General features: G+C 47.1%; 1 protein-coding gene across 4 annotated transcripts in view; it reads right to left on the reverse strand.

The window, feature by feature from the left end:
- Positions 1-22,648, reverse strand: part of HDA14 (histone deacetylase 14) — a 185,636-nt gene that overhangs the window by 56,013 nt on the left and 106,975 nt on the right. The gene's annotated exons all lie outside the window — the stretch shown is intronic.

Genomic DNA, 22,648 nt, shown 5'->3' on the forward strand with positions numbered 1-22,648 from the left:
TAGCTTGGAAGAGGTTTTGTAAGACTCTGCGGGTTTCAGATGTGTGGCAGCATTCTAGCTTTGTGAGGCCCCCAGACAGCCTGGCCTTCTCTCGTTCGGACCGCAGAGTGGGAGGCGTGAATCTATCTCGGATAGATCGCTTCTACACTAGTGACCATTTCTATGACTTGGGTGGGTCAGTTGGCATCCTGGCTGGGACTTCCTTTTCGGACCATGCACCAGTGATCCTCACAGTGACTGATAGGTAGAGGAGGGGGAGCACGATGCTACGCATCCCTCACAGGGCCTTGCTAGACTCTGCGCTCAGAGAGTGAGTGGAGGCTCTTTGGACAGAGAGCTTAGACATACAGGATTCTCCTGCTGCCACTCTATGGCCTCGGAACTTGCTCAGCTTAGTGGACTCTTTCTTCAAGAGTCTTCGGCTCGCCTAGCTGCAGCAAGAGAGGAGGAGCAGCATCCAAACAGTTCTTGGTTGGAGAAGCAGTTGCAGCAGGCTCGCCAGGAGCTCGTTAGCACAGAGGAGAGACGCCATGAGTTTGCTTTCCATCGACAGGCATCTCAGTGGACCCAGGTGGGTAACAAACTGATAGGTGCTTTCTTTGAGGCAGTGGGACCAGGAATACGCATGCCAAGGTCAGTCAGTTGAGGAGGCCTGACGGGTCAGTTGCTTTAGAGCCAGAGGACAGGTGTGCAAATGCTACTTACTTCTACCATGATCTACTGTCTGCAGAGCCTCAGTCAGAGAGGCAAGATGCATGCAGAGAGCAGGTGTAGGCACAGATGCCTTGTCTTGTGACTGAGGAGATGCGCCAGAGGCTTGAGCTACCTCTTCAGCTAGAGGAGCTTCACGCGGCTCTTAGAGCATTCCCCCGTGGTAGTTGTCCAGGTGAGGATGGTTTGACACCCAGCTTTTTCTTGGAGTACTCGGACTTGCTTGGCTCAAATCTCTGCAGCACTTTTTAGTATATCCTGCACACAGGAGAGATGCCTAACGGCGTGAGTGAGGGCTTGATTTACCTCATTCCCAAGGAGGGTGGCTCCTTGGATGAGATTCGACAGTGGCGACCCATCACCATCCTCAACTCGTCCTAAAAATTCTTGCCAAGGCTTTGAGTTTGAGGATTCAACCACTTCTAGACAGCATTATACATGGGACACAGACACGTTTCGTCAAGCGTAGTATCCTTGACAACATCTTTACTTTTGAGAGGCTTCTACCCTCGCGCGGCTCTATGGTGAGGATTTTCTTCTTCTCGATTTTGAGAAGGCCTACGATAGAGTTGACTCGGACTTTTTCGAGGGCACTCTACGCAGGATGGGCTTTTTAGATGCTTAGATCAACGGTGTGTCAGCTCTATACAGACGGGCACAAAGTCAGGTACTTCTGTCAGGGGGTAGAGGTGATCATTTCATGCTCACATGTTCGGTCAGACAAGGCTGCCCTCTAGCCCCCTTCCTCTTTCTTCTATTCTGAGGCGATGAGCAGGTTTTTGGTTTCTCAGCAGGTTGGTTTACGTGGCTTAGCGCTCCCTATTCGGGGAGATGAGCTACTGGATGCTGAGTTTGCAGACAACTCAGCCTTGTGCTTGGATGGCCAGGAGGCCAACCTTCACAGGTGTGAGCAGTCTCTTGAGACTTTTTGTTGTGCATTAGGCGCACTAATCAACTCGAGAAAGACAGTGGCTTTCTCGGTTGGTAGTGCTCCTACGCCTGATTGGATGCCAGGTGAGGGTTTCAAGTAGATTCCCCCAGGGACTGCAGTCAATACTTGGGCTGTTAGGTTGGCTTGGACTTGTCTCCTGAGCAACAAATTGCTCCCCCTCCTCCTGTGTCCATCAGGAGGAAGTTGTTACATTGGAGCTCCGCACGACTTTCTCTGGCAAGCAGAGTTGTAGTGGCCAACCAGGTGTTGTTGGCTACTATGTGGTACATCACATCTTGTTAGATCTTTTCGAGTTCTTGCATCAGTCGGGTAGTGAGGCTGATCAGGAACTTCCTTTGGTTAGGGCGTGACACTGAAATAGCCCGGGCCAAGACATGGCAAGTCATCATTCTTCCTTGTTCTCAGGGAGGGTTGGGGATCATAGACCCAACACATCAGAGCAAAACCCTTCTAGGGAAGTTAATCGTCAGAGGACTTCTTCCAGGAGAGGAGCCCTGGAAGGAGTTCTTGCTTCAGCGGCTTAGTGCTAGGGTGCCTCAGGATGGAGGCCCCTGGCGACCTTCGACCAGATGAATTTTCACAGAGATGCGCAGAGTTGGCTTGAGCAGGAGACTGGAGGACCGCTTCGCTGTAAGTTTGCTCCGTTTCTGGGAGCAACTGCGGAGAGGCCTGGAGCAGTGTCAGCCTACTTACACGGAGGAGCACCTGAGATAGCCCCTTGTTTGGAACCCCATGGTTAGCACTCAGAGAGGCCACTTGGTTGGTAGTCGGCCCCATGTTTCTTGGGTCCCATGGCAGAGGGTCCAGCACGCACTTTAGGTGACTGGCTACAGTTTTCAGGCTATTCAAAGGAGCTTCAGGGCATCAAGCTCTACAGGGCATGAGAGGGCTGCAGAGCATGTGTCACGGCATCTCAGAGACAGTACCACCTGAGTGGCTCACACCTCTCGAGTCAGCAGCGCCCAAATGGATGGGGGCCTTCACGCAACTAGAGGTTCTCATCTCAGTTCGGGCTTGCCCAGCGACTGTACCCTCCCTGTTTTTCAAGCTACAGGGTGAGGGACGCTTACAGCAAGTTGTAGTAGAGGCCCCACAGGTGGTAGAGTGTTGTTTTCAGAGGATCAGAGTGATGGGCATCTGTGGGAGGACTTGTGTCATAGATCCTGACCTAGCAGCTCTTGAGACTGGCCACTGGAGACTATGGGCTTGGGAGAGCTGTCCACTGGCACGAGTACAGTGGAATCTTGGAGAGTGGCTTTGGAGGGACCCTTTCTCCTCCGTAGACCATCCAGGTGTCCCTTTCTTTCAGTACACTGTTCGATTGGGACGTCACATTTTGGCAACGCAAAGAGAGACTCCTCCTGCTACAGCACCTCATTTGGCAAGAGGAGGGTCTCACAATTGAGTTCTTGGCAGCTTTTTGGGAGAGGTTGTGGGACTCAGACAGCCGAGGCCAGTCACTTTGTTCCAGTGGCTGGTTGCACACCGAGCCACAGCAATTCGGAGTTGGCTTATACATAGCGGTCTCTCGGCCGCATGTGCAGCTTGTGCCCATCTTGTGGAGAGTCAGCGTCATTGTCTTTGGGACTGTCCTTTGGCACAGCAGGTTTGGTTTCGTGTTCTTCGGCTGATGCCAGCTATTTCCACAGCTTGGCAGTACACTTGGGGGGCAGCTGCTTGGTCCACTCTCATGGGCCCGGCACTTTAGTTTGAGCTATCCTCCACCAACAGGATGATAGTGATGCAGGGGGGTCCACCTACACTCCAGCCTGCTACTACAAAGCTTACTCCACAGGAGTGGCGCACTGAGAAAGACGAGTGTTGGGAGCTCATCTGCCGCCTCACACTCTGGTTCATCTGGCAGGCCCGCTACTTCCGCATCTTCGAGGCTCATCCTGTACCACCAGCAGAGACTGTTCGGGATCTTTGGCTAGAGCTGATCCATACTCTGAGAGGACAGTTCGAGAGACTCCAGGGCAGCTCCGACCGCATGCGGGAGCGCAAAGAGGCTTTCCTTCGACTCTAGCGTCCTGGGCCTTTTTTCACCATGGTCCAGGGTGTGCTCAGATGGCACTACCGTCCACCTGTGTGGCTTTTCCCTCCTCCCATCTCTTGATTGAGCCTCATTGTACATATGTTGTTTTTTCATTGGGAGAGTCTCCCCATCATGATTGTTGAAGCCCTCTCTTGTAGAGGTGGTTGTAGCCCTATGGGCAGTTTCATTAACTAATACAAGGATCTTTTTCTCAAAAAAAAAAAAAAAAAAGACGACTTTCCCAACGCATGCGGACACTTCGCAAAACCTGGTGAGAATCTGCAGCACGCTGAATTCTCTGTTTTCTGCCCTGAAAATGCACCAAATCACCTCTCCAGCGGTCCCCTCGCATCCTCAGACCTCTTGGGGGTATTAGGGACCGTTTAGGGCCGAAACCCTAAACCTGCAAAAATACACAACAGGCTGTATTTCCCTGTTTTGGGCTCCGTTTCGCAAGCCGGTCGCATCTGTAGCAAGTCCTCGAGCTCCCGCACCTCTAGGGCTACTTGCCCTTTGAATCGGACGAGATTTCTTATGTAAAACCTCTCCGAATTCACCTGTACCTGCGGGGGGATTAGCAACTAGCTAATCCAATCAATACATGTGCAAGAGGCTCTGATCTCGGCAATCGCGCATGAACCCACATAACTGTACATAGAGCAAATGGAAAGCCCTCTTGTGGGGCACTGCACGTAGGGGAGAGAGAGAGAGTAGTGTGTAGTGTGCAGGTCATCACTCGTTGCACCACACTGTACATAGAGTGGAAAGCAAGCACTCCATAGCTCTTAACTTGTGACAGTATGCAAAATGAGGCCTCCAGCTACAAAAATCAGTGCTACCTCTTCTTGCATGAGGGAAGTGCATTAAAATGCGCCAATTGGCACGATTACAAGCATTTTCCCGTTTCGGAGTTGCCGCCTAAAAATCTCCCGATTGGTTACCCAGTTGACTTTGCGGCAGAGTTCTAAAATGTTCTCCTTGTCATTCCGAAGGTAATGACCAAACACATTTCATGGCCCAAAATAGCAATTCCCTAATTTTTAGGAGACTTCCGTTGGGCTCCCACTGGTCTTCTGACCATCTATCCCCATTGGGATTGGATCCAAAAATGCAATGTGGTTCCAACTGTCGGTTATTTTCTTTTGGTGATCCCACCTTGGCTTTATGCCTTTATTGAGATCACTTCCTAGTATCCACCGACTTGCTAAGTGCGACGGGGGACCTACATGATCTTGAACTGAGCCTAGACACCCTCTTAGTATAAGAATTCCAATGCTGACCCACTTCCCGCCTGCGGGTGAAACTACCGTTTACATTGGCCATACAATGTCCGACCATTTGCAACTTCAAAAAGAGGGTCTCAAAAATAAAACAAAAATCATTGGAAAGAAACCAACAACTAAGGTTAGCAATTGACACATCCTCATGACATAGTTAAGACTTGTCACGTCCTCGTGACATACCCCCCTCTTGAAATTGCAAACGTCCTCGATTGCATACCATAAATACCACCACTGATGATCTTGTGCTATTAGCACTCTTTTATCATCGCATGTATCCACAAGAAAGGTCGTAACACATAGATACAAATGACTTAATGAGACCTTCATACTTTTGTCATTTCCATCTATTACAATGAATTCATATGTACATTTGATATGCTAGCCCTATCATTACCCCTCCTTTGCACACGTTGGGTTGGGGCATAAGTAGGTTGTAACCCAAAGGCTTCAAGGTAAAGCTGCAATACATTTGGTGACTCTTAACAGTTCATGCTCTTCCATCCACTTTGCATCCATAGGCGGATAGTTCTTGAACTTCACCAAGTAGCGTCTTGCAAGTATGTGCCAAAACTTGCTCAGGTACCAGGATCTCATCAAGTTCCTCAACATCTGGCTGATCCTCATCTGGTATATCTTCTGGCCATCACCCACGAAGGGTCTTAGAAGACTCACATGAAACGCATTATGAATCTTCCACGCATCAGGCAATTTCAGCCTGTAAGCCACATTGCTGATCTTATCAAGCACTTGAAAAGGCCCATAGTAATGCATGCTGAGCTTAGGAAAAAGTCGTTCCTTGCCCTTCATTGTCTTTAACCTTGCCTTTTCAAACCTTAACAGAACCCAATCACTAGGTGATAACAACAATTCACGATAGTGACAATCAGCAGCCTTTTTCTGCTTTGCCTAAGTCTTCTCCAAGGCAACTTTAATTTTCTTATACATTTCATCCATGTTCTCAACATATCGATCTGCCTCAAAGATCTTGTCCTTTGTATGCAAAATGGGAGGAACTTTTTTGCCGCCTTCAACAATCTCAAAAGGTGCCTTGCTAGTCGACAAATTCACCGTATTATTGTATGCATTGTCACGTGACACATCCCAACCCTATGTGTCCGTGGACAAGCTACACCATAGCAGGGTTTCCGTCAAGTCCAGTCAAGTTAGATTAGAAGTGATCTGGCACTTTTGTGAGTCTACTCGTAGACCATGCATGCCCACTCACTCAGTGTAGATGCATATCCTCTGGTTGCACCTTACATAAGCATAAGCATTTCCATCAGATTCCATCAGAGTCAGTTTGGGGATTTTTCAGATGACTTTATCCCATTTTTCCCTATTTTTGACATTTTCACTTATTTATTAAGTGACTTTTGTTGGGTACTCAGTAGGGCAAATTGGGTAAGTTAGTATATAAGCAAACCCAAGTTAGCACAAATTGGCAGATGAGCAAAGACACAGCAGGCTTCCCCAAGGAACAGGTGTCCAACCCTCTCTCAGCAAGACCCTCTCCAACCTTGGCGAGGCCACTCCCCATCCACTCCCATTCTACAGCGTTTTCATCCATCACCATAAGAACCCCTCCATTGGTGTTTTCCAGAGCCAGATATCGCCCTCCCTGCTCCCTCAAGCCTGGCGTTTTTGCTACTCATTGGCAGCAGCAAAGGAGATTCACTAACGCTAGCTTTTCTACTGCAAATCAGTTGCGTTTTCAGCATTAAACCACTGCAAGGAATTCAGCCCTTAAACCTGCAAATAGACCAACGAATTTCAGCCCTAATCTTCCTGCTGTGGCAGCGTTTCCTCAGCCAGGGAGTCTCCCACAAAAACGCAGCCTCAAGGTACAGGAAGTTCAGCGTTTTTACAGCCAGTTATCAGCTTTTTACAGCAGGTACTAAAGCAAGGAAAAACGCAGCCATATGCACAGCTAGATCAGAGTTTTTCATCACCAAGTTACCCCCGACAAGGGCAGTGAAATTCAGCCACAAGTCAGCCCCGAAACAGTCCCCGATTCCCGTCGAAGAAGATCACAGATTAAGCCATCGTCGTCGTCGTCATCGTCGTCGCCATCGGCACAGTCCCATTGCATCAGTCCATTGCATACGCATTGTACAGCTTGTGCAATCAAAGTAGACCACTCTCGCCGACGAGAGTGGGGCCTTCGGAGGAGAGTTTTACAACCTCTCGGTGTCGTATCTCTTCTCTTTCCTTCTCTCAGTCTCATTCACTTGCACGCACAATATCCACTCACTTTGTTCGTGATCACAGCACTCTACAAGACGGAAGGCTCTCTCCTTCCCTAAGAACTAAAAGGAACCTTGAGCAATAAAGATCACTAATCTTGAGAAAATGCAACATTCATTCCGCTGCACCTTACATTGGTATCAGAACTTTGGAAGTGTTCTGCATTACTCAAGGAAAGAACCACAATAATTTTTTTTGCTTGTTGCGGTCGCACGAACCCAAGTTTACTTGGGCGTGGCGATTCCTAATCGTGTTTTGTTGAAGAGTGACAGGAATCCCAAGAAAGAAGGGCTTGTCCAACCTCCCCTTGTGTCTCTTTTCACTCATTGACAGCGGACCGTGCACTTAGCGGCCGGCCAATGGACGTCAGGTGGGAAAAAGCAACCTTGGTGTGAGCGCAAGGCCGCCAAGGGGTGCGCCCGCAGAAAGGAGTAGAACACGGGTGAAGAGAAGATCCTTCTCCAACGCGATTTGCAAGCGAAAGAACCCCTCAAGAACCCAAGATTCTCACGAATCAAGGACCTCAAGAACCTCAAGACCCAAGTTCCTCGCGAGCTTGAGACCCCAAGATCATAGTGCATGGTCGTCACCCGAAGCGGCATGGATACTTCGCATTCAGGTGATGAGCATGAGAGAGGCGACGAAGGATTTTCCCCACCAGGAGATTTTTCCAACCCTCCCCCTTCGCCATCTACACCAGACCCTATGGAGGCAATGATGAAGCAAATGATGGCCATGATGGATAGACAGGAAGACAAGCGACTTGCTTTAGAACGCGAGCGCGACGAAAGAAACGCAAGATTGGCCGCACAACAAGAAGAAAATCGACTTGCTCTCAAACGAGAGCGCGCTGAACCAAAAGAACGCAAAGCAGAAAGGGACGCCAAGCGAGAAGCTCAAAGGGAGATTCGTAATCAAGAATTTATTTCCCATGTCCTAGCCTCGAAGACCGAACCACCCAAAGATCGTGGAAGTTCGTCAAGTGGCGCAAGCCACGATGCGGATTCCAACCATCCAGTTACAGAAAAGTTGACTTTCAGTAAGTATGACGGTAAGATGGATGCTATAGTTATTCATTCTTGGTTGCATCAATTTAATGCTTATTTTGCGACAACTAAGAAAACAGGAAATAGCAAAGTTTTGACAGCAGCTATTGTCTTAGATCTCCATACTCAAGCATAGGCAAATATTGTTCCCACTTGCCCTTATTATCTGACACATAGAATTTCAGCAGATCTAAGACAATAGAATTAGCCTCTTCTAGCTGTCCATCAGTTTGTGGATGAAACGAAGACGAGAATTTGAGCGTAGTGCCCATGTTCTCAAACAATCCTTTCCAAAACAAACTGGTCATGCGAGGATCACGATCACTGACAATCGATTGTGGCATACCATGGTACTTAAACACATTGTACATAAACAAGCGTGCCATTTGATCAGATTTTATCTTCTTCCTGACAGGGATAAAATGCGCATGCTTGCTGAACCTACAAATAATGGTCCATATACCATCATTCCCTGTTGGCGTTCTTGGAAGATCAAAGATAAAGTCCATAGCAATGCTTTCCCATGGCTTATCCGGAATCGGCAGTGGTTGTAACAACCCTAGTGACTTTTGCCTGTCAAACTTGACCTTTTGGCAAATTATGCATGCTCGCACAAAGGCATCCACATCTCTCCTCAAGGTAGGCCAATAGAAGAATGTCTCTACCGCTTTAACTGTCGCATCAATACCACGATGCCCTGCATACAGGGGGACATCACTCTCGTCCATGACCTTATGTCGCAATGGCCTAGTGACCCAAAGTCTACCATGCATCATCATAAAACCATCTCTAAGGAGGTAGTGCTCACGATGTTGCCCCTCTTGCAACTGTTCAAAGATCCTTGCAAAATGTTCATCAGTAGCATATTGTATCTTCATGTCATCCAGCTCATGATGAATAAGGAATTGACACAGCTGAAATTTGTGGCTTCCTTGATAACGCATCAACCACAACATTCTTCTTGCCTTCCACAGGCATAATCTGGAAGTGGAACATAGAAAGAATGTTTGCCCATCGCATATGCTTTTCGAATAACTTTGACTGTGTCAAGAAGTATCGCAAGGTCTGATGGTCTGTTTGGACAACAAAATCAGCACACCTAAAAGGTAGTGCTTCCAGCTAGAAAGCGCATGAATCATGGCCAAGAGCTCTTTCTCATAGACTTGCATAGTCTTCTCTGGCCCTTGCAAAATTTGGCTTTCATAAGCTACTACCCGTCCATCTTGCATTAGCACTGCTCCGATGCTACTGCCACACGTGTCACACTGGACCACAAATGACTTCCTGAAATCCGGCAAAATAATTACTGAATCTGAAGTCAACTTTTTCTTTAAGAGACTAAAAGCTGAAATCTCTTTTTCGGTCCATCTGAAAGTGACCTCTTTCTTTTGCAAAGCGTGAAGAGGTGATGCTATCTCTGCAAAATTCCTGATAAACCTCCTATAGTAGGAACACAGTCCCAAGAAGCTTCTGACATCGTACAGAGTCTTCAAGTCTGGCGATGTCTTAATAGCTTTGACCTTAGCGGGATCCATTCTGACACCGTCCTTCAAGACTATGTGGCCAAGAAAGTGGATCTTGGAAGAATGAGGGCTTGGTTTCTTAATATCTTTAGAAGTAAGAAGTTAAAGAAACAGGAAGTACCATTCCCTACTAAGAAACTCAACGATATGGTTCAACAAGCCCCAAAACTTGAACAATAGGATAAGAAGGAAAGGAGCCATAAGAAGTGAGATTCCAATAATAGCAAAACATCGACTAAAGAGTCAAATTACAGCACAACTTCTAGGTCATCTAGTAGTGACTCATATGAAAAATTGAAAGGCAAGGAGAAAGTATCATGGACCATGAAGCTGGAAGAAATGTCAAAACAAATAACTGAGATGTCCAAAACGCGATCTTCAATGAAGAAGATGGATCTGATGTTCCAAGTGCAAATCAAGAGACCACATGTCTAATGAATGTTCCCAATACACATATTGCAAAGCTTATGGACATATATGGAGTAAATGTGGGATACAGTTTCATCACAAGGGGGGAACTCGGGGGGGGGGGGAGGGGTGCTGTCGAAGGGGAGGCTGAGGTGGAGGATGGAGCAGGGACCTCGTCCTGATGAAGAGGGTCGAAACGGTTCCCCGTGGGAACCCACTGCTGTTGGGCTGGAGCCTAAGGACCACTCTGAGTGCCAGGCTGGCGCGGTGGCCCCTGTCGACGTCGAAGACCACGAACCTGCTACCATCCCTCCTCCGCTTGAGCCCTAGGCTCGAAGGGTGGCTTTGCCTGCGTACTCTGTGGCTCTGCCTGCTGCTGCTGGCTAGCCCTTGAGGGCTGGGGCTGGGCTTGTGGAGTAGGTCGGGGTCTCCTCCGTAGACAGGCCTTCGCAAGATGGCCCATCTGTCGACAAATGAAACACTGATTGGGGAGGCCCGAATACTCCACCTGCCTAAAAATCTCTTAACTGGTTGTTGCCCAAATGACTTTGTGGCAGAGTTCTAAAAGGTTCCCCTTGTCATTCCGAAGGTAATGACGTGAGCACATATCATGCCCAAAATAGCAGTTCCGCAATTTTTAGGAGATGCTTCCATTGGGCTCCCACTAGTCTTCTGACCATCTATCCCCATTGGGACCGCATCCAAAAATGCAATGTGGCCCCAACTGTTGGGTATTTTCTTTTGGTGATCTCACCTTGGCTTTATGCCGTTATTGAGTTTACTTCCTAGTATCCACCAACTTGCTAAGTGCGACGGGGGGACCTACATGATCTTGAACTGAGCCTAGACACCCTCTTACTATACGAATTCCAGTGCCAACCCACTTCCCGTCTGTGGGTGAAACTACCGTTCACATTGGCCATACATTATACCTAGATGAATCCAGGATAAGCCCAGATTCACCCTTAAAGGAAAGTGCAAGGTATAGACCCATGATAGTCACCCTACAATGTCCGACCATTTGCAACTTCAAAAAGAGGGTCTCAAAAATAAAACAAAAATCATTGGAAAGAAACCAACAACTAAGGTTAGCAATTGCCACGTCCTCGTGACACTTCTCATGACCTGCAACCTAAAATCTCATTTTGAAACAGTAAAGGGTAGTGATTTCTTTGTGTAGCAACATTAAGTGGCTTGTAGTCGACACCCACCCTCCACTTACCATTCTTCTTATCTTAGGAGTGATAACAACAAGTAAAACCCACTCTGACTCATGCATAGGATAAATGAAACCTGTTTCAAGTAATTTGTTTACCTCTTGCCATAAAGCTTCCTGCTCAATCTCTCCCAACCTCCATAGCTTCTATGCCCTGGGCTTGCATCTTTCCTTGAGTAGAATCTTGGGCTCCACTCCATCGGCTCCTCGCAAATCCGTGTACTTTGTTGCAAATAGCTTTAGGTAAGATGAGCATGATTGCACATAGCCTTCCCTTTCCTGCTCATCAAGTCGTCTCCCAACATACCATGCACCTCTACAACATCTATACCATGAACTTGAGAATGCATACCTTTCTCTATGTTGGATGGGTCTACGGAAACCCCGAATAGATCTGAATCAATCTTCAAAAGGTTATTATCATTACTCTCTCCTTCTGTACTTGTGTAGTCTTCATTATAGCTGGTCTCTGTCTTGTACTCGCTTGTCGTTAAATCCTCATTGTCTTCAGCTTCCACTCAATGAAAATGGCTCTTCTTAATCTTCAAATCCAACACTACTTGTCACTTGTTCTCCTTGTTAGACAAGATAAACAAGTCTTGCTAGGCTCCCATGGTGAGTAGCCACGGTCTCTCTAAAATGATAGGATATGCATTGTCTTCTGTGTAGTTGTCATTAAACCTAGCCTTCGCATGATTAGCCATCCTCATGCACACATTTGACTTGGCAACCAATTTGACACCTATTTCTCTCAAGGCAGACTCCGTCATAACACATACATGAGCCCCACCATCAATGTATACCTGGATCTTCTCGATGAGAGTATCAACAAGCGGAAGCACATCAATGGGTCTACCACCCTCAATGTCATAATCTGCATAACATGCACCGCATTTTTGGCTCGTGCTTAGTGAAACCGGCCCGTAGGGCGGTAGACGTAGGCTTTCACCTGAAACTTTACTTTAGACTTTAGGACACAGAGAAACTTTGCAAATAAAAACCCGTAACGGGAATTGATACTTCAAACACACGGCTTGGAAGCTAGAGCACTACCAAACAGACGCCGACACCCGTTGGCCCCAAAGACTGGCGCTCCTTTCGGTATTTCTTTATTGTATTCAAAGAGGGAATAAAACCTGTGATTTCCTTCAAGCTGCCCCGCATAATCCGGGCTGAAAATGACCTGTTCTGGCTCGATTTTGGCAGCTTCCGGCAGCATAACCATACTAGAACGCTTCACAGACAATATCCCCACACAAAAAGTGACTTTCCCGACGCAAACGGACACTTTGCAAAACCTGGCGAGAATCCGCAGCACACTGAATTTCTCTATTTTCTGCCCTGAAAATGCACCACATCACTCGCACAATGGTCCCCTCGCGTCCCCGCACCTCTTGGGGGTATTAGGGACCGTTTAGGGCCGAAACCCTTAACCTGCAAAAATACACAGCAGGCTGTATTTCCTGTTTTGGGCTCTGTTTCGCGAGCCAGTCGCATCCGTAGCAAGTCCTCGAGCTCCCGCACCTGTAGGGCTACTTGCCCTTTGAATCAGACGAGAATTCTCACATGAAATCTCTTCGAATTCACCTGTACCTACGGGGGATTAGCAACTAGCTAATCTAGTACCTGTGCAAGAGCTCTTGCATTGGCAATCGCGTAGGAGCCCACACAATTGTACATAGGTCAAAAGAAGAGCCCTCTTGTGCGGCATCACATAACTGCAAGGAGGGGAGAAATGAAATGAAATGAAATGTTATATTAACGTCTTCAAAAGGTCAAAATGACCTATGAGACCAATCTATTACAAAATAGTGAATCTGATATCATGTCTGGGTACAAAAGAACTAGAACAAGAATACTACTACTACTAGAATCCATCCTCATATGCACTTTGGATGTTGAAAGAGTATGGCTCGAATCCTCTGTTGTAGTCTCCGTCGATGCTGTGTAGCCCCTCTCCTCAATCGTGGCCGTCTGGATCTCCGCAGCTCCAGTTCTCGGTCGATGAGAGTGCTGGTAGTGGTCGAATGAGTGTGGTCCGAGCTCTACAGTGATGGCTGCTCCTCTAGCTGTCCCATATCTAGTGAAAAGAAATCTGTGATCTATCTCTGGGACTGTCTCTCTAGCTCTCCTCAGTAAAGTGTCTCTATATCTGTGTAACTCAAGTAGATATAGCCCAAGAAATCTCTGATCCTCATAACTCATGACCCTAGAGAAAGGACCGAAACCCTCTCTAAATAAGCAGTGGAAACGGCCCCGAATCTCTTAGAACGCTGTGCAATGACATATGTAATGTAGCTCTGTCTCTGGCTCTAGCTGGCATAAGCGGCATATCTTGTTGTCTACTAGTATTCCTCTGAATCTACCAGTCTCAATCTCCACCTGATGTGAGGATGTACGTATATGACCAATGGCACACCGCAAACCATGAGACTATGTGTGTCCATGTAGCTGGGTCGAATCACAAACCCATCTCCTACAAGGCGGAGAAGATGCTCTCTATAGAAAGCCATCTTTGTGCCCAACTCCTGTGGCGGCTCTATCCATGTCCTCCTGGTATCCAGCTGGATCAGGTCCTGAAGGATGAGTCTAGTAATCTCCACTCGTGTAAGAGACATCGAGGGTGCTTGAAGAGAGTATTGGAAAGGGGGCAGCCTGTCCATGGTGAAGCCATGCGTTTGGAACCATCATGTCATCTGTGCATACCAGCATGAAGTGTCCCCCCTGAAGAGCCAACTGTCTGGAAGACTCAAGGGCCAGTCTAGCATATCTGTCTCTAGTAGTATCCCACAAGCTGTGAACAAAGGAGACGGATTTGGTAAGAGCCTCAATCTCCATCGGAGGGGCCGCTAGCTCTGCTCAAATGATAGCATAGGGTACGGAGGCCTTGGCTCTGATCAGTCGAGAGATCATAAGATACCAAGGGCCTCTCCAGATATCTCCAACCCTCCTGGCCTACACAAGGTCCCCATATCTGCACCCCATACAGCATAGTTGAGGCTACTAAAGTATCAAAGAGCCATAACTTTGTCCGAGGTTCCTGGAACTAAACCTACGAACACATCCTCTCCAAGCCTCCCAAGGCCGCAAAAGCTCTAGTCAGTCTAGTCTCTGCTACTCTCCCCAAAGAAAACCTCGGCCCAGTGAAGACAACCTATATGCATTTGTATACTCTACAATCTCCTGACCATATGTGAAAGTTGGTGCTGATCTCCTAATCCACTGTGGTGTGGTGTTAAACACCATAACCTTGGTTTTACCAAGGTTTACAGACAATCCACTATCCTCTGCAAAACTGTGTAATGCATCCAACTGTCGCTGCATACCCTCTGGTGAGACAGAGATCAACACGATCAGCATATAACAACAATGGGATCCACGTCCCTACCAGCTGGGCACCTCTATCACCCTCTTTGTCAATGTATTCAGACACCTCATCAACATACATACCAAATAGAGTAGGAGACAATGGGCAACTCTGTTTCACCGAACTAAATCAGATATCCCCTCCGGTGTGCGTACATGTCCCATCACCGATCTGTATAGAGCCATAATCCCCCAAATCAACACTATGGACACCCCCATCTCCTGCAGTCTGTATATCAATCGTGCTCTCAGTACCATGTCAAATGCTTTGCGGAAATCCACAAAGCTACAATAAATCCATCTCCCATGTGACCTGACCTCCTCAATGATGGCTCTGAGTGTCAGAATATGATCAAGAGTGGAGAAACCCCTCCTAAAACCGGCCTGGCCCTTTGCCCGTACACCCTCACCCTCTGCCCAATTACTCAATTGCTGCTCAAGAATGGATGCATACAACCGTGCCAATGTGTGCCCAACCATAATAGTGCAATAATTCCGAGGATCTGTAGGATCACCTACCTTGAAGACGTTATGTCCTAGTCTTGGGAGAGGGGATCTAGCCCAGATGCCATTGGGATGGGCGTCTAGTGTCCGGGCGGACGTAGTGTGAACCCGCCAATGTGGCCGGCCACTATTATAAAAGGGAGGCCAAGGCCTCATTTGCTGTTATCGACCCCCACTGGCAAAGTGCCAGTGGTTAGCCGGAGTGCGCGAAGTCACCTCGAGGAGGTGAGGCCGGGTGGTATGGGACGCTCGGTCTTACATGTGCACGCCTACGGCCTCAGACGCTGGCCCCAGCACGGGGGAGCTGCAGGATGGCAGCTATGGTCAGGTGGTTCGTCCAACGTGTGTCTGTAGGCGGTCCGCGTAGCGAAGAGATCCTTCCGTTTCACGGTATCAGAGCCGGCTTGGCTACGGAAAGGACTGTGTGCACACCTATGGATTGGTTCACTCAGATAATATCTGTTTCATGCAAGTTTTGATGAAATAACTGTTTAATTGATTATTTTCTTCTCATGAGAAATTTAATGCTTATTTTACTGATTTTGGATGAGAATCAGTGTTTTTTAATTGGTGGGAGTGGTTAAAATCAGCAATTTTATTGACTTCTTGTGTTTTACTATAGTAAAATATGAGTTTTACAGGTTTTTGTGTGATTTTCAATGAAAATCAATTGGTTACCTTTCAATTTGCTGGTTTCTTATTGACACCCAGCATACAGTCAACACTCTCTCTGTGTAATGTTCTCTGTGTGAAGCGCAGAGAGAGAGAGAGAGAGAGAGAGAGAGAGAGAGAGAGAGAGAGAGAGAGAGAGAGTCACCTCCTCGAGTGTGAGCAGTCCTATCCTCATCAGTTAGCGTTGAGGCTACAGAGAAGCAACGTGATGACGCAGGCTGTCCAACGGGGCTCCAGGCTGGCACTTGTGAGTGTGCTGGGCACACACACCCACGCTGGGTGCACGAGGGGATTTTTGTCCACGCGGCACCTTCACGCATGAACGTTTTTTTTTTGCTCACGCTGTAGGTCTACGTTGATTTTTTATAAAGGGGTGCCCATTATTAAAATGGGCACGTCTTTAAATGTGGACATTTTGAGTTTTTTTTTAAAAGTCATCTAAAACATGCAGCTCATTAAAAAAAACACTTACAAAGAGAGATTTTTGTAGAAACTCCTATCTTGAGTCTCTTGCTCCTCTCCTGCTGCTCCTCTCTCCCACCCGCTTGCACTCCCGCACTCCCGCCATCATCTGCTTGCCTTCAGACGCGTACGCCGACGCATAGCGCTCTTCGGAGTTCAATCTTTCGCGATCGAAAAGTGCAGAAAAGGCCGAGTTTTGCGTGAAACTTCCAGTTTTTCACGCACTTTGCCATGGATTCCTCCAGCTCGGATGTGCAGCATTGACAACGCGCCAGGTAATGTTCAAATTCCGTTCACACATGCTCTATACACATGGATTACAAGTACTTTTAAGAGCTTCGACCAGCGTGTTATCGCTCTGGAAAACGCAAACGTTTAGACGAACATTCGCTTGGCCTCTCTCGAAGGGGTCGTGCAAGGGCTTAGTTACCGACTTACCGCTTTGGAAAATACGGCTCAGTCGACGACTGCGAGAATTTCCGAGGGCAAAACCCATCTTCAGCAATTGCGGACGCAGATTGGTGCTTTTGGGCGTTCACAGGGTGGTCCAACTGCCACAATTCCGTACAAAGCCACAAATTTCTCAGGGGAGGAGAAGGAATGTATGGAACTGGCCGTAAATAACTGGCTGCATCAATGGACCACGTATTTTGATCTCCATGGGGAGCATGATGAACAACGGATTTAGACGATTCCTCTCTATCTGCAGAGTAAGGCGCTTACCTGGTGGCACGACATGACAGAGAAGCCTACGACGTGGGCTGACTTCTATGTGAAATTCAAGAGGGATTTCGCTAAAATGGATCCTTTGAAAGCTTACGCCAAAACTGCAGTCTTTCGATGAAAGCTTTGTCTTTTGATAAGTACACCACGGCTTTCAAAGAAGCGCTCAGCTTCTCCAAGGTGGATTCCACGCACGCCGTGCACATGTACTTGTTGGGATTACATGAAGATTACCATTGGGCCTTAATCAAGGACAAAGCCCCGACTGACGTCGAGGATGCAGTCAGTCGCAAAGGCCAGGATGTTCCATTGGATAAATGGAGCGAATTATGAGAAGAAAAGAAGTTTAAACCATCAATCCGGTGAGGGCGCTTGAGGAACAACCCCGATTCCAGCATAAGTCCAAATCACCGCCGAGATCTTATCAGGAGAAGAAGAAAGCCAAAAATGCTTCAGTTGCTGACGCAGTTAAGAAGGGGGCCTGCTTCGGATGTGGCCAGACGGGTCACCAAATCAAGGATTAGCCCAAGAAGAAGATAAAGAAACCGCAAGGTCGTCCTTCGGTTCAAATTCACGAGATCTCAAGTAACTCTGATGTCATTCAAGTTGAAATCCATCATTTAGCGCACAGTTCATGCACTAACTGTACTTTTAGCACCAAAGTGTTTGATAAGCACGATCTTCTCCGTTTCCCCGGGAAGATCAATGGTCACGACGTGACCATACTCCTTGATAATGGAAGCTCACACAATTTTGTGGATGCAAATTTGGTGCAGAAACTGAGCCTGCGCACGCAGGACAGTGACCATGAGTATCGCGTGAAGATGGCTCGTGGTGAGGATACGGATGTATGGAATCGGATGGTTCCAGATTTGTCGCTCAAGCTGGCTGATTACAAAGAGAACCTGGATTTCCATATCATGCGCCTGGACAAAGCAAATGTTATTTTAGAAATTCCATGGTTTTATGATAAACAAGACTCATTGTATTTAGATTATGTACATCACTCTCTTGTTTTTGTTAAGCAGGACATGCCTCATGTATCTGTGTCGCTTTGTAATTAGAATTCTGTAAATAATGGTTTTGCAATACCAATTGTTACTGCTTTGGAAATGTATAAAGATACAAAGTCTTCAGATGTTTACTTTTATCAATGTGTACCATCCGCTTGGTTTGATTCATTAGTGCTTGGTACTTCTGTCACTGAATTTCGTAAAAATGTTTCATGTTCTTCTGTTGAACTTGGATATTCCGACAAATCCAACCTTATCCGAGAAATCATGACTAATTTCAAGAATGTTTTTCCTGATGGTCTACCTCCTGGCTTGCCGCCTTTGAGAGGAGTACATCATGGCATTGAGTTGGTGGCTGGTAGTCAACCCTTCTCAAAGCAACTCTATCGGTTTAGTAAGACCGAGGAGGATGAGATTCAGCGGCAGCTGAAAGATTATCTCGACAGGGGTTTTGTTCGGCCAAGTAAATCCTTGTGGGGAGCACCAGTGTTACTTTCTCGAAAGAAGGATAACACTATGCGCTTCTATGTGGATTACAAGGGGTTGAATAAGCTTACTGTTAAGAATAAGTATCCGCTCTCGCGCATGGATGATCTGATAGATCGGCTCCATGGAGCGTTGTATTTTACGAAGATACACCTACGATCAGGCTATCATAAACTAGAAGATGTTCCCAAGACAGGCTTCCATACGCGTTATGGTCACTACGAGTTTTTGGTCTTGCCTTTTGTTTTGACCAATGCTCCAACTACATTTCAGCAGATGATGAATGATCTACTGAGACCGTTTCTAGGCAACTTCATTGTTGTATTTCTCGATGACATCTTGATCTACAGCCGAGGTTTGTCTGAGCACTTAGCGCATATACGCGCTGTTCTCGAGGTACTGAGAACTGAGAAGCTTTATGCTAAGGCTTCCAAGTGTGAATTCTTTAAGAAAGAGCTTCTGTATTTGGATCACATCGTTACTCGCGATGGAATTGGCGTTGACCCTGAAAAGTTAGATAAAGTGCGAAATTGGCCCATTCTGAAGAATGTGCGCCAAGTAAAGTCCTTTTTAGGCTTTACAGAATTCTTTCGCAAATTTGTCAAGGACTACTCCAAAGTTGCTGCTCCGCTTACGCAACTTTTAAAAGGGGGGGTGAAAGGGCCGAAGACTTCGGGTCCTCACCGTAAAGGTAATCCCCGTGTTGTCTAAAATGAGCGTCTCGATGAGAGCTTTCGGACTAAAGCACTTGGTGACGACTACGCCAATATTGCACATTGTGGATCCTAGCAAACCGTTAGTGGTCGAAACGGATGCTAGTGATTATGCCATTGGTGCGGCATTATACCAGGATGGACGTCCTGTTGCGTTTGAAAATAAGAAAGTTTCTGACGCTAAGATGCGTTATCCAACGTATGAGAAGGAGCTTTATGTTGTAGTCTACGTCTTGAGGAAATGGCGACACTGCTTGTATGGCTCCACGTTTGTTGCATGGACAAATTATCACTCCTTGCGCTATGTCTGTGATCAAGGTGACCTCAGAGGCCGGAAGGCTAGATGGGTTGAGCTTATGCAAGAGTTTGACTTTGAGATCCGTTATAGGAAAGGATCCAGCAATCGAGTTGCAAATGCACTTAGCAGGGTTCTTGAGGTTAATGTCTTGTCTATGGCTGAAATCTCAACGGATTTCTATCTCTCTCTCCGAGGGCTATGTTGTTTCGATGGCCATTTTGGCAAGATATGGAACGAGGTCGAAGCGGGGCATGACTCACGTACAGGCTTGGGTGATCTGAAGACCCAAGTGAGTCTTGCTGGAGAGACGAGACAGCGACAATATTCCATTAGAGGTGGACTATTGTTCAGAAATGGAAAAGTCTGCGTGCCGGAAATCAATGAGATTCAACAAAGGATTTTGTGCGAATACCACGATGTTCCTAGCACTGGGCACCCAAGCATCCAGAGAACTTTGCCTTTGGTCAAGCGATATTTCTATTGGCCAAGGATGCGGTCTTACATAGAGAGCTATGTGAAGAGATGCGCTCAGTGTCAAGTCAATAAGGCAGAGCGTCTTAAGAAAGCTAGCCTACTACATCCATTGGAAATCCCATATGCCAAATGGCAGAGTATTTCCATGGACTTCATCGTTGGTTTTCCAAATACTAGTCGGGGCAATGACGCCATTTGGGTTGTGGTCGATAGACTCACAAAAATGGCGAAGTTTATGCCAACGAAGTCGACAGTAAAAAGCCATGAGTTGGCGGTTTTATTTGTCGATCAGCTTTATAAGTTGTATGGTCTGCCAGGGGATATCGTCAGTGATCGAGATACTAAGTTCACTGGCCAATTTTGGCGAGACGTGTTTGCTCATCTTTAGACAAAGTTGAGTATGTCGTCTTCTGACCATCCTGAGTCCAATGGACAAACTGAGAGGATGAATCAGACGTTAGAGGACATGTTGAGAGTCTGTCTCTCACAGGCAGTCTAATTGGGAAAGGTATCTTCCACAATTAGAGTTTGCCTATAATAGTAGCAAGCATTCTGTTATACTGGATTTAGCCCGTTCATGCGGATGTATGGATTTGATCCTAAACCCCTAATTGCTATTGGCTTAGAGAAAGTCAAGGAACGCCAGGCTCGTGATTTCTTGTATGACATGCAAGAAATGCTCGAATTGACTAAGGATAGCGTAAGAACGGCTCGTGATCGAGTCACTACTTGTGCTAATCAAAAGAGATCTCCAAGGACTCCAGATGTGGGACAATGGGTCTATCTAAAGATACCCAAGGATTCCAAGACTTATGCGAACAGGAAAGCATTATAAGCTTTTAGCTAGATATTGTGGTCCGTTCTTGATCACAAAGAAAATTGGTCAAGTTGCCTATAAACTTCTGGCTCTTCCTTCGGATGTTAGTGTACATCCAATGTTTCATGTCAGCCTCCTTAAAGTAAAATTAGGCGAAGCCGACGTTGTCGTGCCTAGCGAGGAAAATGTATGGCAAGATATGCAAATTGAGTATATTCCTCGAGAACCAAAGGTAGTTTTAGATCATCGTACCCATCATTCGTGCCAAAAGGCTTATGACGAGTACTTAATTAAATGGAAGGGTCAATCTGAAAGGTTTGCTAATTGGGAACCAGTTAGAGCTCTAAAAGCTCAGTGTCCCCACTTCATTGATGAGGACATCAATGGTTCTTAAGGGGGGAAGTATGTTATGTCCCGCTCTTGGGAGAGGGGATCTAGCCCAGACACCGTCGAGATGGGCGTCCAATGTCCGGGCGGACGTAGTGTGAACCCAGCCAATGTGGCCAGCCATTATTATAAAAGGGAGGCCAAGGCCTCATTTGCAATTATCGACCCCCACTGGCAGAGTGCAAGTGGTTAGCCTGCGAGGCTAGGAGTGCGCGAGGTCACCTCGAGGAGGTGAGCCCGGGTGGTATGGGACGCTCGTCTTACAAGTGCACGCCTATGTCCTCGGACGCTAGCCCCAGCACGGGGGAGCTGCCAGATGGTGGCTATGGTTGGTTCATCCGACGCATGTCTGTAGGCGGTCCGCGTAGCCGGGAGATCCACTTCTTCCTTCCGTTTAAGAAGATAGGCACAATAGTATACAACCTCCAAGTCTCAAGTAACCCCTCACACATGGCACGATTGAACAACACTACAAGAACCTCTACCAACATATCTCTAGCATGTATAAAGTGCTTTGCTACTAGACCATCATGATCATATGCCCTGTTGGTCCTCATCCTGTCAATGGCTCTCTTTACCATCTCAGTGGTAAAGAAGGTGTTGGTAGGTGGGCATGGCTCTGTAAGATCTAGAAGGGGGTCCTGTCCAAGAACTGTATATGACAATGTCCCATACTAGCCCCACACATCAGGAGAAGTAATCATTGGGACAGGGGAGTGCTCATGAAAGAATCGTCATGCCTCTCCTGAGTCTCTACTCAAGAACAGTTGGTACAAGTCTCGCTCCATCTGGGCCAAGTAAGCTCGTTTCTTCCGTCACACAAGGCGTCGGAAAGCAATCCGAGACTGTCTGTAAGTGATGACTCCTAAAAGAAGACCTCTCTGGAGCTGGGCTCTCATCTCTTTGCACTCCTCGTCATACCAATTATTCTGGGGCATGCTCCCAGAATATCGCCTCCAACACAGTTGAGGGTGTGGGTATGCCTCCGATGCTGCACCATGCAGTGTCTCAATCAGTAGAGTGGTGCACTCCTCCACTGAGAGGCCAGGACAAACTGTGCATAGATAGCTATAGATCTCCTTTGTATAAACGGAGCCAGTCTCTGGTGTAAATGTATAACAGGTATGTGACCTGCCTCCTAATGTCTGGGTTGTACTATACTGAAATGGAACGGACAATGTCAAAAGATGATGATCCACTGCTACGCCCACTGGTCTCGCTCCCACTCTGAAATTCTGAATACAAGGAATAAAGCTCGGCTGTGCCATAACATAGTCCACTGTATTGGCCCCATGTCTGTGTGGAAAGCATGTGA

The sequence above is a fragment of the Adiantum capillus-veneris genome, chromosome 25 (genome assembly GCF_014529385.1).
Source record: "Adiantum capillus-veneris isolate H3 chromosome 25, ASM1452938v2, whole genome shotgun sequence".
Classification (NCBI taxonomy): Eukaryota; Viridiplantae; Streptophyta; class Polypodiopsida; order Polypodiales; family Pteridaceae; genus Adiantum; species Adiantum capillus-veneris.